The 22,312-nt window shown below is 45.2% G+C and overlaps 1 protein-coding gene across 3 annotated transcripts in view; it reads right to left on the reverse strand.

Moving 5' to 3' along the window:
* Positions 1-22,312, reverse strand: part of NUMA1 (nuclear mitotic apparatus protein 1) — an 86,757-nt gene that overhangs the window by 59,560 nt on the left and 4,885 nt on the right. Inside the window, exon 1 of one of the 3 annotated variants that reach the window (XM_051822730.2) lies at positions 10,036-10,438. The exons of the other annotated variants lie outside the window; for them this stretch is intronic. The gene's annotated coding sequence lies outside the window, so the exon portion shown is untranslated. Of the gene's footprint in view, positions 1-10,035; positions 10,439-22,312 lie in introns of those variants that run through there. 3 annotated transcript variants of the gene reach the window in all.

Here is a 22,312-nt window from a genome sequence, read left to right on the forward strand (position 1 = left end):
AAAGTTGCACTTTGTAAATTCACATTTATTAAATAAAAAATAACTATATAACAAACAAAAAAATGAAAAAGAGAAAAAAAAGAACTTAATACTTTACCCTTTTAGTATTTTTTATGTCCTACTTAAAACTATTGGTTGAACTCTGTAATTAATACACAATTACTCTTAGGTGTTTAATTAATGCTATAACTAGTACTCAAATAGTATTTTACACTTTGTGTTTCTGTGTGGGTGCAAACTGTTGAAATCTTTACTTAATATATGCTAAATTGATCTTCTGTATATAAAGATAATTGAAAATTAATCTTGATGTGAATGGAAGGGGAGAGGGAGTGGAAGAGGGGATGTTGTGGGTGGGAGGGAAGTTATGGGGGGGAGCTATTGTAATCCATATGCTGTACTTTGGAAATTTATGTTCATTAAATAAAAAAAAAAAAAAAAAAAAGAGTCCTCGCTGCCCCGTTTCTGATCCAGCTCTCTGCTAATACTCCTGGAAAGGCAGCAGATGATGGCTCTAGAACTTGGGCCCCCGCACCCACGTGGGAGACCTGGAGGAAGCCCCTGGCTCCTGGCTTCAGCCTGGCCCAGCTCCACCCATTGCAGCCATCTGGGGAGAGAACCAGCCAATGGAACAGCTCTCGCTCTCTCTCTCTCTCTCTCTGTAACTCTGCCTTTCAAATAAATAAGCAAATAAATCTTAAAAAAAAAAAAAAACTCAAAAGACTTAAATATTAACTCTATTTTTACTTTCCTACTTCATTAACTTGCAATAAAAGTCACCTATTAAAAATCAATTAAGATGAAAAGATGTTTAGGAAACTGGATTTCTTGCTTACATAAGTTTGTTTTCCTTGTTCTCCAAAAGCAATGAGAAAATACAAAGTTAGACAAAATGAGCAATCTCCTGGCCCCTTTCCATTCTTCTCCAAAGTCTCCCACAAGATAACAAATGGCTATGTAGTTTTCTGTGTGCACCAAAAATGTAAGTACAAACATTTTAGAGAATGCTTTTGTTATCTTCTATTTTTAGAAAACTAGGTTTACACATTACACTTTGCAACAACTTATCTCTTAATAATTTATTACCATCTTCCCAAGTCTCAATAAATAAAAATTCTTTTAAAATTTTATTTATTTTCATTTTATTTGAAAGAAGGAGAGACAGATTTTCCATCTGATGGTTTACTCCCAAAGGGCTGCAACAATCAGACACTCCATCCAGCTCTCCTATGTAGGTGGCAAGGCCATCATCTGCTGCCTTCCCAGGTGCATTAGCAGGAAGCCGAATTGGAGGCAGAGGAGCCAGGACTTGAACAAACATTTCAGCATGGGATGTGGGTATCAAAATGGGTGGCTTAACCTGCTGTACCTCAGTAAGTAATATATCCATATAAAGGATATACCGGGGCTGGCGCTGTGGCATAGCAGGTAAAGCTGCCACCTGCAGTGCCTGCATCCCATATGGGCGCTGTTTCAAGTCCCAGCTGCTCCACTTCCGATCCAGCTCTCTGCTATGGCCTGGGAAAGCAGTGGAAGATGGCCCAAGACTTTGGGCCACTGCACCCACCTGGGAAGACCCAGAGGAAGCTCCTGGCTCCTGGCTTCAGATTGGTGCAGCTCCAGCCGTTGTGGCCAATTGGGGAGTGAACCAGCAGACAGAAGACCTTTCTCTTTCTCTCTGCCTCTCCTTATCTCTCTGTGTAACTCTTTCAAGTAAATAAATAAATAAATCTTTTTTTTAAAAAAAAGGATATACCATAATGTAGTCACATATTTTCCTATCAATAGACATGAAAATTTGTAATCTGTTATCATTTCAATATATGCTGCAATGAATGTATTTACTTATTTGAAACTTAGTTACAGAGGACACAAAGAGATCCTCCCTTCCCTGGTTTTAAATGAAGAAAACGGTTGTGGAACAGTGGGTGCAGATGCTGCCTGCAATGCCAGTTCCCTGCTAAGGCACCTGGGAAAACAGTGGAAGATGGCCCAAGTCCTTGGATCTCTGCACCCAACCCACATAGGAGATCCAGATGCAGTTTCAGGTTCCTGGCTTCAGCCTGGCCCAGCCCCACCCATTGTGGCCATTTACAGAGTGAACCAGTGGATCAAAGATCTCCGTCTCGCCTTTTTTCTTTTTATTTTTTGACAGGCAGAGTGGACAGTGAGAGAGAGAGACAGAGAGAAAGGTCTTCCTTTACCATTGGTTCACCCTCCAATGGCTGCTGTGGCCGGCGCACCGCGCTGATCCAAAGCCAGGAGCCAGGTGCTTCTCCTGGTCTCCTTGCGGGTGCAGGGCCCAAGCACCTGGGCCATCCTCCACAGAGAGCTGGCCTGGAAGAGGGGCAACCGGGACAGAATCCGGCGCCCCGACCGGGACTAGAAACCGGAGTGCCAGCACCGCAGGCGGAAGATTAGCCTATAGAGCCACGGCGCCGGCCCAGTCTCGCCTTCTCTCTGTAATTCTTTCAAATAAATCTTTAAAAAAAAAAGGGGGGGGGGGGGGCCGCCACGGCTCAATAGGCTAATCCTCCACCTGCGGCGTAGACACACAGGGTTCTATTCCCGGTCGGGGTGCCGCATTCTGTCCCGGTTGCCCCTCTTCCAGGCCAGCTCTCTGCTGTGTCCCAGGAGTGCAATGGAGGATGGCCCAGGTCCTTGGGCCCTGCACCCGCATGGGAGACCAGGAGGAAGCACCTGGCTCCTGCCTTCGGATTAGCGCGATGCCCCGGCTGCAGCGCGCCGGCCGCAGCGGCCATTGGAGGGTGAACCAACGGCAAAGGAAGACCTTTCTCTCTGTCTCTCTGTCTCTCACTGTCCACTCTGCCTGTCAAAAAAAAAAAAAAAAAAAAAAAAAAAAAGGAAGAAAACTACTTCTACAACTATACTATCTTTGTTTTCCATGTTTTGTTTGCTCTCTTTTCAATCATTATCCGTTCCTTCTGCGCTCACAGAATTAAACTCAAGGTCCAGTGAGATGACAATAGGCAAAGTAACTTGGAAGACAGCAAGATGTGACATTGCAACAGTTACTGTTGTTAAGTTGGAATGTGCCTCTCCCAGTCACCAGCACATGATACCTGCTCCTTCATTCTTCTCATCTTGTTCTGATCTCAATACCTGCCTCCAACTCAACTGACGGGAGCAGAGACAGCCTGGGGAATTAATCCTACTTCGTCATACACCTGACAAAGTGCAGACACAGGCCCACCAGCTAGCAGGAAGGTGAAAGACTACATCATCATTGTGAAATAATACACTAATGAAGTACCAGAGTAAAAACTGGGTGCAAAATTCTCCATTCATCCAGCCTTAACTCATATTCACAAGTGGCAGTCCTCTTTCCTCAGAGGGGACACAAGTTTTCTGTGAGGCTGGTATTGTGGCACAATGAGTTAAATTGCCAGCATCCCATATCAAAGTGCCAGTTTGAGTCCAGGCTGCTAATACACCTGAGAAAGAGAATGACAGCCTGAGTATTTGAGCTCCCGCCACCCTGGGAGAGAGCTGGATGGAGTTTTGGGCTCCTGACTTCAGCCCAGATCTGCCCTGGCTTTTGTGGCTATTTTAGAGAGTGAACCAGCAAATGGAAGATCTCTTTCTCTCTCTCTCTCTCTCTAATGGTCCCTCTCTCCCCTGTCACTCTTTCAAATAAATAAATCTTTTTTTAAATTTAGTGAATTTTTTTTCAAAAGAAGTTTCTTGTATCAGCTTTTAGACACTTACACATGAATAGTATGTATGTATGTTACACATAAAAATGTACATGTGTTTGGTCTACATACCTATAATCATACTGTATGATATGTTCTGCAACTTGCCTTTTTCTTCTAAAAATTTGATATTTTCCACGTTAGTATGTAATAGGTTGCTCACACTTTTAAAAGTTTGACAAAAATTTCATAATAAGGGTGATAATATGGTTTGAATATGGTTTGTTCCCTCTAAAATTCATGTGGAAATTTAATCCCCACCATGAATTGAAAAGGTGGGACCTTTAAGAAGTGATTGGGATTCCGCTCTCAAGAGTGGTTTAATCAATTCATGCAGTTAATGGATAATAGATAAATGGGGGGCTGGCGCTGTGGCACAGCAGGTTAACGCCCTGGCCTGAAGCGCTGGCATCCCATATGGGCACGGGGTTCGAGACCTGGCTGCTCCTCTTCCTATCCAGCTCTCTGCTATGGCCTGGGAAAGCAGTAGAAGATGGCCCAAGTCCTTAGGCTCCTGCATCCACGTGGGAGACCCGGAAGAAGCTCCTGGCTCCTGGCTTTCGATCAGTGAAGCTTCCGCTGTTGTGGTCAACTGGGGAGTAAACCATTGGATGGAAGGATGGAAGAGCTCTCTCTCTCTCTCTCTCTCTCTGCTTCTCCTCTCTCTGTGTGACTCTTCAGATAGATAGATAGGTAGGTTACTAGGTTATCTCCAGAGTGGGCATGCTATAAAAGCCAGTTTGGGGGGTAGGCGTTTGGCCTAGCAGTTAGAAGGCCCACTAAGATACCTATGACCCATACTGGAGTGACAGGGCTTGATAACTGGCTCATGCTCCTGACTCCAGCTTCTTTCCAGAGCAGATCCTAGGTGGCAATGATGACAGCTTAAGTAATTGGGTTCCTACCACCCATGTGGGAGAGTGAATTGAGTTCCCAGCTACAGGCTTCGGCCCAGCCCAGTCCCAGCCATTGTGGGCACATGGGAATAAACCAGCAGATGGGAGTTTTCTCTCTGTGTATCTGTCTCTCTAGCTCTTAAGTAAATAAATAAATAAATAAATAGATTTTCTCCTTTTTTAAAGATTTATTTATTTATTTGAAAGGCAGAGTTACAGAGAGGCAGAGAGAAAGAGAGAGGTCTTTCATCTGCTGGTTCACTCCTCAAATGGCAGCCATGTCTAGGGCCGGGCCAGGCAGAAGCCAGGTGCCAGAAACTTCATCTGCGTCTTCCACGTGGGTGGCAGGGGACCAGACCACCCATTGCCTTCCCAGGTACATTAGCAGGGAGCTGGATAAGAAATAGACCAGCCAGGACTCAAACTGGCTTTCCAATATCAGATGCCAGCCTTGCACACAGCAGAACCACAACACTGGCCTCCCTACCAAAAAGTTTTTTAAATGGGATAACTAGGGGTAGACATTTGACTTAGTGGTTAAGACATCAATTGAGACACACCCACATAACACATCAAAGTGCCTAGGTCCAGCTTCCTACTAATACAGACCTTGGCTGGAATAATTAGGCTCCTGTCATTCACATAGGCAACCCGGATTTTTTCCACAGCTTCAACCAGAGATTGTATGAATTTGTGGAGTGGACTAGCAAATGAGACTTCTGTCTCACTGTTTCTCAAATAAATTATTTAAAAAAAAAATTTTATAGGGAGGTGGGTATTGTGGTACTGTGGGTCAAGCCACCACTTGGGGATACTCACATCCCATATCAAATGCCTAGGATCAAGTCCCGCTTCTGCCACTGCTTCTGATCCAACTTCCTACTAATGTGCCAGGAGGCAGCAGATGATGGTCAGGTATTGAGTCTCTGCCACCCATGTGGGAGACGGACTGAATTCTGGTTTCCTGATGTGGGCCTGGCCCACCCCCAACTGTGGCAGGCATTTGGGGAGTGAACCAGCAGATGGAAGATTTCTCTGCCTCTCAGTCTGCCTTTCAAATAAAATGAAAATAAATAAATATTTTTTAAAAAATTTGTAAAAGAAAAAATTGAGGCCAGGGTTGTGGCACACCAGATTTAGCCTCCACTTATGATGCTGGCATCCCATTAGCAGAGTGCCAGCTCAAGTTCTAGCTGCTTTGCTTCTAATCCAGCTTCCTGCTAATGTGGCTGGAAAAACAGCAGATGATGACAGCCCAAGTATTTTGGCACCTGTCACTCATGTAGGAGACCTGGATGGAGCTCCTGGCTTCAGCCTGACCCAGACTTGGCTGTTACAGCCATTTGGAAAGTGAACCAGCAGACAGAAGAATCTCAACCTCTCTCTCTCTCTCTTTCTCTCTCTCTCTCTCTCTCCTTCTTCTTCTCCTCCTCCTCCTCCTTCGTGTCCTTGTCATTCCACATTGCAAATAAATAATTTTTAATAAAATTAAAAATTGGAATCATTAAAAGCACCATAAAAATCTTAGATGATAGACTATTATATAGCCATCAGAAATATTTACAAAGAATTTTAGCAACAGCATATATATAATAAAAAATGATAAATGGAGTAAAGGCAGAAATAAAATTGTAGGTACTATATGGCCCTGGAAATGTAAAAGCAGAAATATGCAGAGGTACAAAATACTGAAAATAAATACATTAAAATGTGAACAGTTTTCTACAGAGGGTAAGATTTTGGGTGATTTCCATTTTCTTCTCTGTACTTTTCTATATTTTTTATATTTCCTATAATGAGTACACGATATTTTTTGTTCAGGTTCCAAGAAATGCACTTTTTACCCTACAATCAAAAGCCAACCACTTATGAGAAATTTTATCCTAAAAGAATCAGTAACAATAAGAAGACTGTACATAACATATATGCCTAAGAAAAATATCTTTCATGACTGGGGATCTCAGTTTAAAGGGACATAGCTCTGAATACTTTCCGTCTTCTTGCTTTTCGAGTTGGTTTACTATAAATGAGGAATGAGTTATGTAAATGTGAGATGCCCGACAAACTCTATACTGTAAGATTACTAGGACTTCTTAACCTTAACATCTAAAACCTTACATTTAAAATAGATGAAGACCTAAATATCATGGATTGGGTCATGTTATTCCATACATCAAAAATGGCTAATTCCACAGGCAAGCCGTTCCCCACTCCAGATGTGTTCCCATATCTCTTGTGCCATTCCTCCTTGAGCTGATGCTAGCTCTATATGTTTCACCTGATTATGTTCCTAAGGGGCAGACACCATGCTATTCACTGATGAACTCCACTCCAGCACAACACTTGCACGGGGTGGGTACTAAATAATGCTGTCAGACTGAAGGAGAGCCAACTGGCCCAATGTAGTGAATTCTTTCAGTGAGACAGCCAGCAAAGCCCAATAGTTGAAAGCAGATAGTCCCTCTGATTTTAAATCAGACACCTCGCATGAGTGACCAGCAGCAAATGTCATGGGCCTGCCACTTTAAGAGGACTGGCAAACTGACTGTGTTTACACAATCCTAATTAAAACTAAAGGGCACTGGGGGAAAGAAGAGAAACGGGGAGATTAAGAGGTGTGGATTCTGTAGGTCAGCTCCTCCTCTGTTTAGAGTCCAGATCTTCCAGCCAAGAGCCTAGTTGACTTCCCTAAGCAGTTGGTTCCCTCCTTGAGGTCATCTGTAGGAGCTAAGTATTAAAAAGCAACTGATTAGGCCACCATTTCTCCAGCAACTGGTCTTCTCTTGGGCATTTAGCTTCTAATTGTGGTTACATGGGGTTTGTTCTCTAAGCGAATCCCATTGCAGCAATCATTAAGAGAATTCCTTTACAGAAATGCTTGAAATTAACAACAACAGGGTACAAAGCCGCTGGAGCCTCTAAATCACAATATCTACACTATTCATGTTGATGAAATTCACCCCCACCTTCTTCAAAAACAATAGGCCCCACCAAGGAACTTCCCAAGACCAGTATGTCCTGTGATTGTTTTTCAGGAGAAAGCTCCCAGTGCCTGCTTCTCATCCAATAGCTTTTTCGAGTTTGATCACCCAGATATGACTGCAAGCAGAGAGTAGTCACTAGGATTCAAGGGGGTAAAAGGGAATTCTACTCCTATCACCAGTCTATAGTTAAGTAGCTTAGAACAAGCAGATACTTCCCCATGTCAAACTTCCTTAGACCTAATTTGATTTTCAGATCCAGAACCCCTAGCATCTCTCAACTCTCTTCATATAATAGTGAGGAAAACAGGGTGGGTGTTGCGGCACAGTGGGTTAGCTGCCCCCTGAGATGCCTACAGGCCACATCAGAGTGCCTGGTTTGAGTCTCAGTTACTTTACACTTCGAATCCAGCTTCCTGCTAATGTGCCCAAGAGGCAGCAGATGATGGTGCAAGTACTTGGATTTCTGCCTCTCATATGGCAGACCCATATGGAGTTCCTGGCTCCCAGCTTTGGCCTGGCCCAGCCCTGGGTGTTTGCAAGCATCTGGAGGGTAAACAGATGAATGGAAGCACTCTCTTTCTCTCCCCAACCCCACTACCCCAGCTCCCCACCCCAGCCACTCCTCCTGGTGTCACTCTGCCTTTCAAATAAACAAATAAATCCCGGGGTTGGGGGGTGGGGGTGCAGTTTTTAGAGAATGAGAAAAACAAAGCCTAGAGTTAGAGGATAGCAAGTGATCTTACAGTGACTTAGTGACCAAATCTTTTGCCACTAATACCTAACACTTCATTTTGCTGATGAGTTATCAACAGAACCACAATTTCCAGGCACAGAGTCCAAGGTACTATACGCATTCTAATTTGAACACATCCAAGATAACAACCCCTCTGCTTTGACACCTTGCCCCACCCTCACTCTTTCTCAAACCTACAACTGCTGACTCAAAAAAAAATTAATTAAACAATTTATTACATCACTTCTTCTACAAAAGCCTGGAGCTTCCAAACCATCTACTGGAGCCACACCACCTGGAGATCATTCTGACCTGGGCATGCTGATGGGTGGTGGTTGCCACAGCCAGAAAAATCTCAACTCTTTTCTGTGGTTCTTCTGCAGATGGGATTGCAATGGCGCCTCAGCTGCCACTCCCTGCAGCAACAAGCTCCAACCCTCTTGGGCCCTCAACACATTTGTGATTTGGGAGGACAACCAGGAGAAAGGCTGTCTCCACTATCTTGTCACCTTGACCTAGAAGTAAGCGTACGCACAATGAGTCTAAAGGAAACTGACTCCTTTATTAATAAGTTTTTCAAATCTTATTAAACAAAATGAAAACTATAAATAAAATGTAGTCTCCTTAGGTAGTGATTTACTTATTCTAATAATTTTTCCATAGTTCAAAATATTTATTAAACACTTCTTTGGGAATTGTTCTAAAAATCTACTCTATGTGAGACACAGAAAAATTAGGTCTTACTGTTTTAAAGTCACACCTCATTCTTCACCAAAAAAAAGGCTTGACTCTTCTTCTCCCAGTATCTTCTGGCTGTTTCAAAAAATTGAATCCACTGAGCAAAAGTGAAGATTTACTATCTTTGAGGATATCCAAAAGATCAGCTCCAAAGTAAAAAATGCTTTGAGCTCCTAGAGCTTCACCAGAACACATATAAAGGCCAAGAACACAATTATTTTGAGAAGGACAGATTTAAATCATTGTAAGTGACCCACAATTACAATGCAGGGGACAAGATATGTTCACTGTCACATGTGTTAAAAATACACTAGTATATTACTTCATAATCACACATCACATGACCATAAATTTGGCCCTGGAAAAAAATCTTCAAAATCATATAATCCAAGTTGTCCATTTTTATATGAGGAAATTTCAGCCACTGAGGGTAGACAATTTGTCCCCATTCACACAGCTGGTCACAGTTACCAGGACAGAGATCCAGATACTCTGACTCCCAGCATAAAACACTAACACTTACTTATTCACACAGCTCCCTCCTTCCCTGCCCCTCACCTTGGTCTTTCATTCTCCTGGTCAAAAGAGAAGATCACTTGGGACATGAAAGCACACTAAGAGCAGTTTTTTTGAAACCTAGCAGCTGAGAAATGATGGCTTAAGACAAGGACCTCTCTGGAGCGGCCCCAGTGGACATGAACTAGTGTTTACTGTCTGCCTAGTAATGTTCTGGGCAATCTATCTCAGAACACCAGCCAGTGAAAACCTCAGGATACTTGCCCCACAATTAAAAACATACATGTTTTAAACCTCTCGCCTACCCCCTGCAGTAACGTATTTGCTTCGAGTGATTCAAAGAAGGTTGCTCTGAAAAATCCACATCGGGGAAAAAGAAAGTAGCAGAGTCACCACGCAGGAAAAAGCTGACCAATGAAAATGCAGAGGAAGCAGAAACCATCTTAACTCACCTCCTGGTGGACAGCCTCCGCAGGCCAGGACAGAGCAATCTCCGGCAGTGTGGATTGGAATTAGCCTCCGCTCAGGGAAGGGGCAAACAGACAGGAACGTTTGCTCATTCCCCTATCCCACCCACTGTTGGTCAGCTCAGCCTCACATCATCCTGGGCAGCCCAGCATTCTGTGCATCTGAGAGCAACCAGAAGGGAAGCCATGCAGGCTAGGTCAATGGGGTGAGTCAGTGGCAGAGCAGGAAGAGTCTCTGGGGCAGAAATTCTGGCCTCCTGTGGCAAGACTGCCAAACCACACCCTTAGCTGGTCAGCACTGGGAGGGCCCTGCCCTATTAGGAATCCAGTCTCTAAACAAGGAAAGGTCCTTCCTCAGGAGGCTCCACACCACTCTAATTTTCAAGTCTCTTTCCTGCCTTGGAAACTTTCCACAGTTTCGTTTTCTTTCCTTCCTGTCCTTCTCTCTCTCTTTTTTATTTGAAAGGCAGAGTGACAGAGAAAGATCTTCCCTCTTGCTGGTTCACTCACCAAACGCTCACAATAGCTGGGACTGGGCCAAGCTCAAGACAGGAACTCCAACCAGGTCTCTCACATGGATGGCAGGGGCCCAAGTCCTTGGGGCATCTTCCACTGCCTTCCCAGGTACATTAGCAGGGAGCTGAATCAGAAGTGGAGCAGCAAGGGGCAAGCATTGTGGCATAGTGGGTAGGGCCATTGCCTGCAATATCAGCATCCATCAAATGGATGCCGGTTCAAGTGCCAGCTACTCCACTTCTGAACCAGCTCCCTTCTAATAACCCTGGGAAAGCAATAGAGGATGGCTCAAGTGCTCGGGCTCCTGCCACCAGTAGGAGACCTGAAAAGAAGCTCCTGGCTCCTGGCTTTGGCCTGGCCCAGTCCTACTTGTTGCAGCCATCTGAAGAGTGAACCAGTGGATGGAAGATCTCTCTCTCTCTCTCTCTGTAGCTCTGACTTTAAAAAAAAAAAAAAAAAATGATGAAGAAGGAGGAAGAGAGCAGCAGCAGCAGTGGCAGCCAGGACTCAAACTGGCACTCTAACACGGGACGCCAGCATCACGAGCGGCAGCTTAACCTGCGGCATCACAACACTGGCCCCTTCCAGGGCTTTCTTCTCCCTCAAGCATCACACCAAAATTCTTTGGCTTAACTTTCCAAGTCCTTCATCATATGGCCTCAAGCCATTTATTCAACTCTATTTCCCACTGTTCCACAGAGTATGGTCTGAACTAATTCCACTTCCCTCTGCATGGGCCACACCCTTGCACATTCCCATGCCTTCAGTAATTCAGGCAGGGAAAACTCAAACCCTTTCAGGGGTCAGACAGGTCACAGAAGTGAACACTCCAGTGGGGCACACAGCACAACTAGGAGCACTAACCCCTTCTAAAGTTGTTCAAACATTTTAATTCAAATATGTATGCCATATTTCACAACGAACCGTTGTAAATAATATTAATATTCCATCTTGTAAGTAAGACAACTTCCTCAAGAATAGGCAGTTGGCGGCCGGCGCCGCGGCTCACTAGGCTAATCCTCCGCCTAGCGGCGCCGGCACACCGGGTTCTAATCCCGGTCGGGGAGCCGGATTCTGTCCCGGTTGCCCCTCTTCCAGGCCAGCTCTCTGCTGTGGCCAGGGAAGGCAGTGGAGGATGGCCCAGGTGCTTGGGCCCTGCACCCCATGGGAGACCAGGAAAAGCACCTGGCTCCTGGCTCCTGCCATCGGATCAGCGCGGTGCGCCGGCCGCGGCGGCCATTGGAGGGTGAACCAACGGCAAAGGAAGACCTTTCTCTCTGTCTCTCTCTCTCACTGTCCACTCTGCCTGTCAAAAAAAAAAAAAAAAAAAAAAAAAAAAGAATAGGCAGTTGGCAAAATCCTGACAAGTCTATCTGTATGAAGCCAAAGAGCTCTATGCATGTGGTTTCCCAGAGGTGCAAACACCGCTGGAGATACAGAGTTCTCAAATTCACTTTTCATTATATATAATCTTAAACGTGAAATAGGAAGCCCAAATCACAGCTTTTCTCACCAGAACCCAACTGCCTCAGAGGCTCTCTTCCAAGTTCCATCTTCCTGCCAGTCTTTCCCAGTTGTTCCAAGTTCTACTGAATTCCTTCCTCTCTCAATTACAGATTAGGCTATACAATCGACTGCCAAATTATATATTGTCTTCAAAACTGGATATTACTTCCATGTGCTTCAGTGTTGGCTTCATTAATCAAACTGCTGTAGTTCCATCACGAAAAATGTTTAACTCAAATCTAATCAAGAGGAAACAATCACGCAAATCCACATTAGGAGACATCCAGCAAAACTAACCCAAACTCTTCAAAAACATGAGTGCTATGAAAGACACACACACACACACACAAAAAGGCATTCATGATTAAAAGAGATTAAAGAACTGCTCAAGGTTAAAGCAGACTAAACCATCAAAAACTATCAAAACTATCTAAAACTATCAAAATCATGGCCACTAAATGCAGACACTATCCTTCAACAGATCTTGAATAGAAAAAAATTATTACAAAAGACAGACTTGGAATCATTTTTAAAATATTTATTTTATTTATTTGAAAGGCAGAGTTACAGAGAGAGGGAGAAAGAGAGCTCTTGCATCCACTGATTCACTCCCCAAATGGCCATAATGTCTAGGGCTGGGCCAGGCTGAAGCCAGGAGCCAGGAGCTTCTTCTAGGTCTCCCACATGGGTTCAGAGGCCAAAGCACTTGGGCCAGCCTCTGCTGCTTTCCCAGGAGCTGGATCAGAAGTGAAGCAGCTGAGATTAGAATCGGTGCCCATACGGTATGCAGACCATCCCAAATGGGCTTAACCCACTACGCCACAATGTCAGCCCTGATCCTTGGGAAATTTTAAGAAATCTTAACAAGTATACTGGATGTATTCAACCAATTTTAAATTGTTTCAGTTCTAGTAATACTGTGGTTATATGAGAAGAGCCCCTTGTTGTAAGGAAATATTTGCTGAAATATTTAGTGATGAAGTAATATGATGTGCACATCCAACAGTCAAAAGGTGTCGCTCCCCCTCTTCGTGGAGGAACGACACTAAACCCTGCGCTGTTCTTTTGTCTGCTCGGCCCTTCCCGGGTTTGCTGCTGGTTCTTCCCGGGTTGGCTGCCAATCCTTCCACCTCCGTGGAAGGGCGGCTCCCCCTGTCACTTTCCCCACTTCCGCAGGGGAGCAGCACACCGCCGGCCGGCTCTCTCGGGGGCTGCTCAGATGTTATCCTGATGTTCCCGGTGCATGTTGTCTCTCTCCTCCTTTATAGTCCTCTTCCACCAATCCCAACTCTGCTACCCACACGCCTAGTACGCTGCTCTCCTCCAATCAGGAGCAGGATCAGCTCCTGCAGGTTACTGGTCGAACTGGAGGCAGCTGTGTAAAAGTTGTTTACTCCTCTCCCAGCGCCATATTGTGGGAGAGCAGATGCACAGAATAAGTCTTAATTCCAGTAACTTAGTCTAGTCCGAGTTGCTCCCCACAAAAAGGTTCAGAAAATGAAGGATAGATAAGATGTAAATATGGCAAAATGTTAATAATCAATGAATCTGGGTGAAGAGTATACAAAATATTTGTTAGATTTATAAAGTAGATAAAAGTTTGAAAATTTTCAAAGTAAAAAACTGGCAAGGAGAGAAATTCTGTATTACACACATCTTTATATTCTCAGCTGTGCAGCACTCTTTAGTTATTTGCTCATTGCCTAAGGAACTACACTTGCGAGATAAGCAACAGAGTTGACTCTGCTGCAGTTCATGAGGGGTACTGTGGGAAACTCTTAGGAGACAAGAGGTTTCTCTAAAACTCACATTGTCATACCACAGGAAGTATAGAAACAGGAAACAGCTATTATGACCTCACTCCTCACCATGGCCATCACAGAAGTACAGACACATAACCAACACCCACAAACAGGGCAGAATGCAGCTGCTGCCCACATAGAGGACCATGTGCTGAGGCTGCACTGCAGCCACCTTGCCACAGGGTACCAAAAACCTGAGAGCCTTCTATACACGCATCTCTGGCCAGTCATAGAAAGACATTCAAGTGGTCAAATATATGCGCCTGACATATATGAAGTCTTAACCTCTTACCAGATAAACCAGTTCTCAGCTGCACAAAGGCAGAAGAAATCTGCAAGGATGAATCACTGGTGTTTCCTGCACTGGCTTCCAAGAAACTCCATAAAAAGGACAGAAAGGGCAGGTGACAAGCACCAACAGAGACCTCAACCCAGGACCGTGCGGTACAATAATGTCCCATCTCCCTTCTACAGCCATCAGATCATTTTGTTCCTTGAAGTGGTCCCTTACTAAGATGAATTAGCTTCTTCCATCCGCTGGTTTACTCCCAAATGGCCACAATGGCCAGGGTTGAGCCAGGCCAAAGTCAGGAGCCAGAAACTCCATCCACGTTTCCCACATGGGTGGCAGGGGCACAAGTACTTGGACCATCTTCAGCTGTTTTCCCAGACTCATTAGCTGGGAGCTGTTTTAGAGACAGAGAACTCTGGTATGGGGCCAGCACAGCAAGCAGCAACTTAACCTGCAGCACCACAACACTGGCCCCCTAGTATCCAACCCTTAACCTCAGTTCTCTCCTCCCCTCAATGACAGCCGAGATACTGCTTTCTCCAGATGGCTTCTACCCTAACCTACCAGAAGGAATAGTTAAAATTATTGGGGCGTGTTGACACCACGGCATAGCAGGTAAAGCCGCCACCTATAGTGCCGGAAACCCATATGTGCACCAGTTCAAGTCTCAGCTGCTCCACTTCCAATCCAACTTTCTGCTATGGCCTAAGAAAGCATTAGAGGCCGGCGCCGCGGCTCACTAGGCTAATCCTCCGCCTTGTGGCGCCGGCACACCGGGTTCTAGTCCCGGTCGGGGCGCCGGATTCTGTCCCGGTTGCCCCTCTTCCAGGCCAGCTCTCTGCTGTGGCCAGGGAGTGCAGTGGAGGATGGCCCAGGTGCTTGGGCCCTGCACCCCAGGGGAGACCAGGAAAAGCACCTGGCTCCTGGCTCCTGCCATCGGATCAGCGCGGTGGCCATTGGAGGGTGAACCAATGGCAAAGGAAGACCTTTCTCTCTGTCTCTCTCTTTCACTGTCCACTCTGCCTGTCAATAAATAAATAAATAAATAAAATAAAAATAAAAAAATAATTTAAAAAAAAAAAAGAAAAAAAGAAAGCATTAGAAAACGGCCCAAGTGCTTGGGCCCCTGCACCTACGTGGAAGACCTGGAAGAAGCTCCTGGCTCCTGGTTTCAGATCAGTGCAGCTCTGGCCATTGTGGCCACTTGGGGAGTGAACCAGCAGATGGAAGACCTCTCTTTCTCTGCCTCTGCCTCTCTGTATTTCTGCCTTTCATGTAAATAAAAAAATTTTTTAAAAAATAATAAATTATTCCTCCATTATTGGAGTAAGGTCTACGATGATGTGCCATGGAATTTGCTTTTCAAACTTACCACAATATTTTTTTTTTTATCCAAAGACTTAGAATAAAAACATAAAAGGTCTATTTGTCAGTCTTTGGAATTAAACCGAAGGAGAAAAATATAATGCTTTTAGATATTATCTGGCAAAAAGGTCTTAACAGGCTTGATGTCACCAAAAATAACAATAGAATTAAGTATAAAGTTCTGTATTCAGGATAAAAGAACTAATCAAATACAGAATGATACAGACTTAGTATAGCAGCTCATATTAAAAAGGCTGCCCAGGGGCCAGCACTGTTGCATGGAGGGTAAAGCTGCCACCTGCAGCGCCAGCATCCTGTATGGGCACCCATTCGAGTCCTGGATGCTCCACTTCCAATCCAAGCTCTCTGCTATGGCCTGGGAAAGCAGTTGATGATGGCCCAAGTCCTTGGGCCCCTGCACCCGCATGGGAAGAACTGGAGGAAGTTCCTGGCTCCTGGCTTTGGATCGGCGCAGCTTCAGCTGTTGCAGCCATTTGGGGAGTGCACCAGCGGATGGAAAACCTCTCTCTCTCTCTCTCTCTCTCTCTCTCTCTCTGTGTGTGTGTGTGTGTGTGTGTTTAACTCTGACTTTCAAAAAATAAATAAATCTTTAAAAAAAAAGGCTGCCCAGAAGGGAAAAAAATGTGCCTGGGCTGGGAAGGCAGCAGATGATGGCTCAAGAGCTTGGGCCCCTGCCACCAACATGGGAGACACAAATGGAGCTCCTGGCTCCTGGCTCCTGGCTTCAGCCTGGCCAAGCCCTGGCTGCTGCAGTAGTTTATTTAGGGAGTGAACCAGCAGATAAAAGATCTCTTTTTTTTAAAAAAAATGATTTTTTTAAAAGATTTATTTATTTATTTGAAAGTCAGAGTTACACAGAGAGAGAAGGAGAGGCAGAGAGAGAGAGAGAGAGAGAGAGAGGTCTTTCATTCGCTGGTTCACTCCCCAGCTGGCTGCAACAGACAGAGCTGTGCCAATCCAAAGCCAGGAGCTTCTTCCGGGTCTCCCATGCAGGTGCAAGGGCCCCAGGACTTAAGCCATCTTCTACTGCTTTCCCAGGCCATAGGAGAGAGCTGGATCAGAAGTGGAGCAGCTTAGACCGGCACCTATATAGGATGTCGGCACTGTAGGTGATGGGTTTACCCATTATGCCACAGCGCCAGCCCCAAAATCTCTCTTTATCTCTGTCTCTCCTCTGTCACTCTGCCTTTCAAATAAATAAATAAATTTTTTAATATTTTTATTATTTGTATTTGAAATTCAGAATAACAGAGAAGGAGAGACAGAGATCGAGATCTTTTAACTGCTGGTTCACTCCCCAAATGGCCAGAATGGCTAGGGCTGGACCAGGCCATAGCCAGGCACCATTAACTTCATCCTGGTTTACCATTTGGGTAGCAGCGGCCAAAGCACTTCGGCCATCTTCCACTGCTTTCCCAGGCACATTATCAGGGAGCTGAAATGGAAGTGGAGCAGCTGGGACTCAAACTAGCTCCTAGGTGGGATGTCAGCAGGCAGTGGCTTTACTCACTAAACCACAACTCTGGCCTCAATAAAAACGTATGCAAAAAAATAAAAAGCTATTTACAGTGGGAGGTGGAAGACTATAACTAACAACACATTTGATGAGCCATGAGCCTAACAGAGCCACCTAAAACATCAACACCACCCCAAGCTGCATTACTAGAAGACAACTCTGTGCCCTACCTCTAAAGAGCAAAATCAGAGTTCTTCGGATAGGCTCAACTCTGGCTATTGTGACCATTTGGGGAGTGAACCAGAGGATAGAAGACCTTTCTCGGGCCGGCGCCGCGGCTCACTAGGCTAATCCTCCGCCTAGCGGCACCGGCACACCAGGTTCTAGTCCCAGTTGGGGAGCCGGATTCTGTCCCGGTTGCCCCTCTTCCAGGCCAGCTCTCTGCTGTGGCCAGGGAGTGCAGTGGAGGATGGCCCAGGTGCTTGGGCCTTGCACCCCAAGGGAGACCAGGAAAAGCACCTGGCTCCTGGCTCCTGCCATTGGATCAGCGCGGTGTGCCGGCCGCGGCGGCCATTGGAGGGTGAACCAACGGCAAAAGGAAGACCTTTCTCTTTGTCTCTCTCTCTCACTGTCCACTCTGCCTGTCAAAAAATTAAAAAAAAAAAAAAAAAAAAAAAAAAAAAACACCTTGTGTGTGTCCCCCTGCAAGAAGATAATGGCAGAACTAGCAAGTCGAAGTTTTTAGCTTGACATGGGGAAGAACTTTCAGCAAGTGTAGAAGGAAAAAATGTAGGACATGGAACCCAGAATGCTTAGATTAGGACACAACCCTACCATTTACAAACCGTGTGGATTTAGAGAGATTACTTCATCTACCTGTGCCTTAGTTTCCTTTTCTGTAAAAGGGAGTAGTAAGAACCGTACAGTTTCGGGAAGTAATTCAGGAAAAGTGCTTCAGGAAGTGCCTGATTCACAAAATATATTGGAAAAAAAAGTTGAATATTGCTATTAGTAGTTATTTATATAATGGGCTAGGTAATATGGAAACTTTCCCACTACATATGCTCAGAAAGACGGGGCTGGCACTATGGCATGTGGGTTAAGCTGCCGCCGGTGATGCCAGCACCCGGTAAGGATACTAGTTCACATCCTGGCTGCTCCACTTCTGATCAGCTAATGGCCAAAGGAGAGCAGTGGAAAAACGGCCCAAGTGTTTGGGCCCCTGCCACCCAAATGAAGACAAGACCCTGAGACCCAGATGAAGCTCCTGCCTTTGGCATGGCCCAGCCCCGGCCATTGCAGCCTGGGGAGTAAACCAGCATACAGAAGATCTCTCGATACCTCTCTCTCTCTCTCTCTCTCTCTCTCTCTCTGGTTCCTGTCTCTCTTTCAAAGAAATAAATAAATCTGTGCCAATTATTAAGTTATTATCTCTAAGTTCTAAGCTTACCCTGTTTGTTTGTTTAAATATTTATTTATTTATTTATTTGAAAGTCAGAGTTACAGAGACAGGGGAAAGACAGAAAAAGGCTGGTCTTCCATGCACTGGTTCACTCTCCAAATAGCCATAATGACCAGTGTTGGGCCAGGCCAAAGCCAGGAGCCAGTAGCTTCTTCCAGATCTCCCACGTGGGTGGCAGGGGCCCAAGCACTTGGGTCATCTTCTGCTGCTTTTCCCAGGCCATTAGCAGGGAGCTGGATTGGAAGGGGAACAGCTGGAACTCAAAACCAGTGCCCATATAGGATGATGGAATTGCAGGCAGTAGCTTTACCTGCTGTGCCACAACGCTGACTCCCTCACACCTACCCTGTTATGCTCTGCTTTGTGATGATGGGGCCTGAACTCCACAAATTTCATTTTGTCTTGCCAGCTGGCTCCCTGGTAGGTACCATTAATAGGGGGTGGCCAAAGGAAAAGTGGAAGACAGGAGGAGGTTACAAGGACTTCCTCCTAGTTATGGCTTGGTGTTTCTTGACAACAGCAATTGGTTACACCCAGTTTCTTTCTAACTTTTCAGAACTAGCCTCACTGTGCACCTCAGAGGCACCTGTATCAGCTGTGTGGGGCTCAACTGAACCTAGCTCCTCTGGGCTCTCCTGTGAGCTCCTGAGAAACCAGCAGCACCAAGCAACACCCTCCCTCAGAGATTCTGGGTGCAGCTCTTCCAGATCCCTCCAGACTTCTAGGTTCCGATAAGCCCAACCTTCCTTCCTTTGTTTTTCTCTCCTAGATGAGGAAGATGCTTACTACTGTTTGATCAAAGTTACATTAAGATTCCCTTTTTGCTTTTTCAGCTTTTCAAACAAGGTTTAAACCATGTCTTCATTGAGTTCATTCTAGTGAATAACTAGTATGTAGTTTCTGTTTTGCCAATTGGATCTGCACTGACACATATATAAACCAAATTAACATGTAAGGGAAATCCTAGGAACCACAAACAAAGAAGCTGAAAATTGAATCAGTGAGCTGATGGCATAGCTGCCCTAGTAGTAAGAAATCTATGAAACTCTCATTGGTCCAGGAGACACATCTGGAGTTCACAAAAGATAACTGAGGGGGCTGGTGCTGTGGCGCAGTGGGTTAATGCCCTGGCCTGAAGCCCTGGCATCCCATATGGACGCCAGTTCTAGTCCTGGCTGCTCCTCTTCTGATCCAGCTCTCTGCTATGGCCTGGGAAAGCAGCAGAAGATAGCCCAAGTTCTTGGGCCCCTGCACCCGCATGGGAGACTCGCAGGAAGCTCCTGGCTCCTGGCTTCGGATCGGTGCAGTTCCAGCCATTGCAGCCATCTGGGGAGTGAATCAACGGATGGAAGACCTCTCTCTCTCTCTCTCTCTGTGTAACTCTGACTTTCAAATAAATAAATCTTTAAAAAAAAAAAAAAAAAGATAACTGAGACCTCTGTGTAGAGGTTGAGATCCCAAGGTTATACCCAATAAAAGGACTAGAATAAAAAAATCTGTCCATAGGGAAATAGAGATTGCATGGTTCACCTAATGAAGGAAGAGGGAAAAACACAAAAACAAAAACAAAAACATTCTAGGAATTCAAAACAACAGGTGTATAAAACAATGAACTTGGAGTTCAAATTTATACAATATTTATGACCTGGAAATCTACAAGAGCAAAATTACAAACATTTTGGACCCAGTCTGGGAATAGCCTTGAGTGTCCAGAAGAAGAAAGCCCAAAAGCTGCTTTAAAAGACAAACAGCCAATGAACACATGAAAAGATGTTCAGCATCATCAATTATCAAGAAAACATGAATTCAAACCACAATGAGCTATGATACCTCTGTGAGAATAGCTAAAATTAAAAGCACTGACAATACCAAGTGATGGCAAGAATATGAAGCAACCAGAGATTTTGTACACTGGTATAGAACATAAACAGTGGGGCAGGCGCTGTGGCGCAGCGGGTTAACGCCCTGGCCTAAAACGCCAGCATCCCATATGGGCGCCAGTTCTAGTCCTGGCTGCTCCTCTTCCAATCCAGCTCTCTGCTATGGCCTGGGAAAGCAGTAGAAGGTGGCCCAAGTTCTTGGGCCCCTGCACCCACATGGGAGACTCGCAGGAAGCTCCTGGCTCCTGGCTTCAGATCGGCGCAGCTCCGGCCGTTGCCACCATCTGGGGAGTGAACCAGCAGATGGAAGACCTCTCTCTGTCTCTACCTCTCTCTGTAAATCTTTCAAATAAATAAAATAAATATTTTTTTAAAAAAAAGAACATAAACAGCACAACCACTTTATAAAAATGATAATTTATTTTTATTTTTTTAAGATTTATTTTAGGGGCTAGTGCTGTAGTATAGTGGATAAAGCCACCACCTACAGATGGCATCCATATGAGCACCATATCAAGTCCTGGCTGCTCCTCTTCCAATCCAGCTCTCTGCTATGGCTTGGGAAAGCAGAAGATGACCCAAGTGCTTGGTCCCCTGCTCCTGAGTGGGAGACCCCGAAGAAGCGCCTGGCTTACAGCTTTGGATCAGCCCAGCTCCAGCCATTGAGGCCATTTGGGGAGTAAACCAGAAGATGGAAGACCTCTCTCTCTCTGCCTCTGCCTCTATGTAACTCTGCCTTTCAAATAAATAAACAAACCTTAAAAAATTTGGGACATCTTCCACTGCTTTCCCAGCCACATTAGCAGGGAGTTGGATCAGAAGTAGAATAGCTGAGACTTGGACCATTGCCTGTGCTGGGGTTGCAGGTGGCAGTTTAACCTACAGTATGACAACGCTGGCCCCTGCTTTATTTTATTTGAGAGGCAGAGAAAGAAAGCCAGAGCTCCCATCCACTGCTTCAATTCCTAAATGCTCACAATGGCCCAGGCTGGGTTAGGCTAAAGCCAGGCAATAGCAAAGCAATCTAAATCCCACACGTGAATGGCAGGAACCCAATTACTGAAACCACCACCATTGCCTCCAAGGGCCTACATTAGCAGGAAGCTGGAGTCAGGAGCTGAAGACGGGAATCAAATCCAGACACTCCAATGTGGCACACAAGCATCCTAACCACTAGGCCAAATACCTGTCCCACTTCTTAAAAAGTTAAATATATACTGCAAAAAGGAAGAAAAAGTACACTCAACGATGTGTACATGAATGCTCACACCAACTTTATTCATAATAGCCAAAAACTGGACACAACCCAAATGTCTGTCAATAACGAATGACAAGCCAGTGCCGCGGCTCAATAGGCTAATCCTCCGCCTTGCGGCGCCAGCACACCAGGTTCTAGTCTCGATCGGGGCGCCGGATTCTGTCCCGGTTGCCCCTCTTCCAGGCCAGCTCTCTGCAGTGGCCAGGGAGTACAGTGGAGGATGGTCCAAGTGCTTGGGCCCTGCACCCCATGGGAGACCAGGAGAAGTACCTGGCTCCTGCCTTCGGATCAGCGCGGTGCGCCAGCCGCAGCACACCGGCTGAGGCGGCCATTGGAGGGTGAACCAACGGCAAAAGGAAGACCTTTCTCTCTGTCTCTCTCTCTCACTGTCCACTCTGCCTGTCAAAAAAAAAAAATAATAATAATGAATGACAGATGAAATGTGACAACAGCCATAAAATAAATAAAAATAAAAAGTATCAAATTACCGATATATACAACTAAAAGGGTAAATCTCGAGTGCATTCTCCTATATGAAAGATGCCAGACACAAATGATTATTGTATGATTTAACTTATATAAAATTCTATAAAATGCAAATTAATCTGAAGTGGCAAAAAGCAGGTCAACAGCCAGTGTTGTGAGGCAGTGAGTTAAGCCAATACTTGCGACACCAGCATCCCATATTAGAGTGCCAGTCTGAG

The sequence above is a fragment of the Oryctolagus cuniculus genome, chromosome 1 (genome assembly GCF_964237555.1).
Source record: "Oryctolagus cuniculus chromosome 1, mOryCun1.1, whole genome shotgun sequence".
NCBI lineage: Eukaryota > Metazoa > Chordata > Mammalia > Lagomorpha > Leporidae > Oryctolagus > Oryctolagus cuniculus.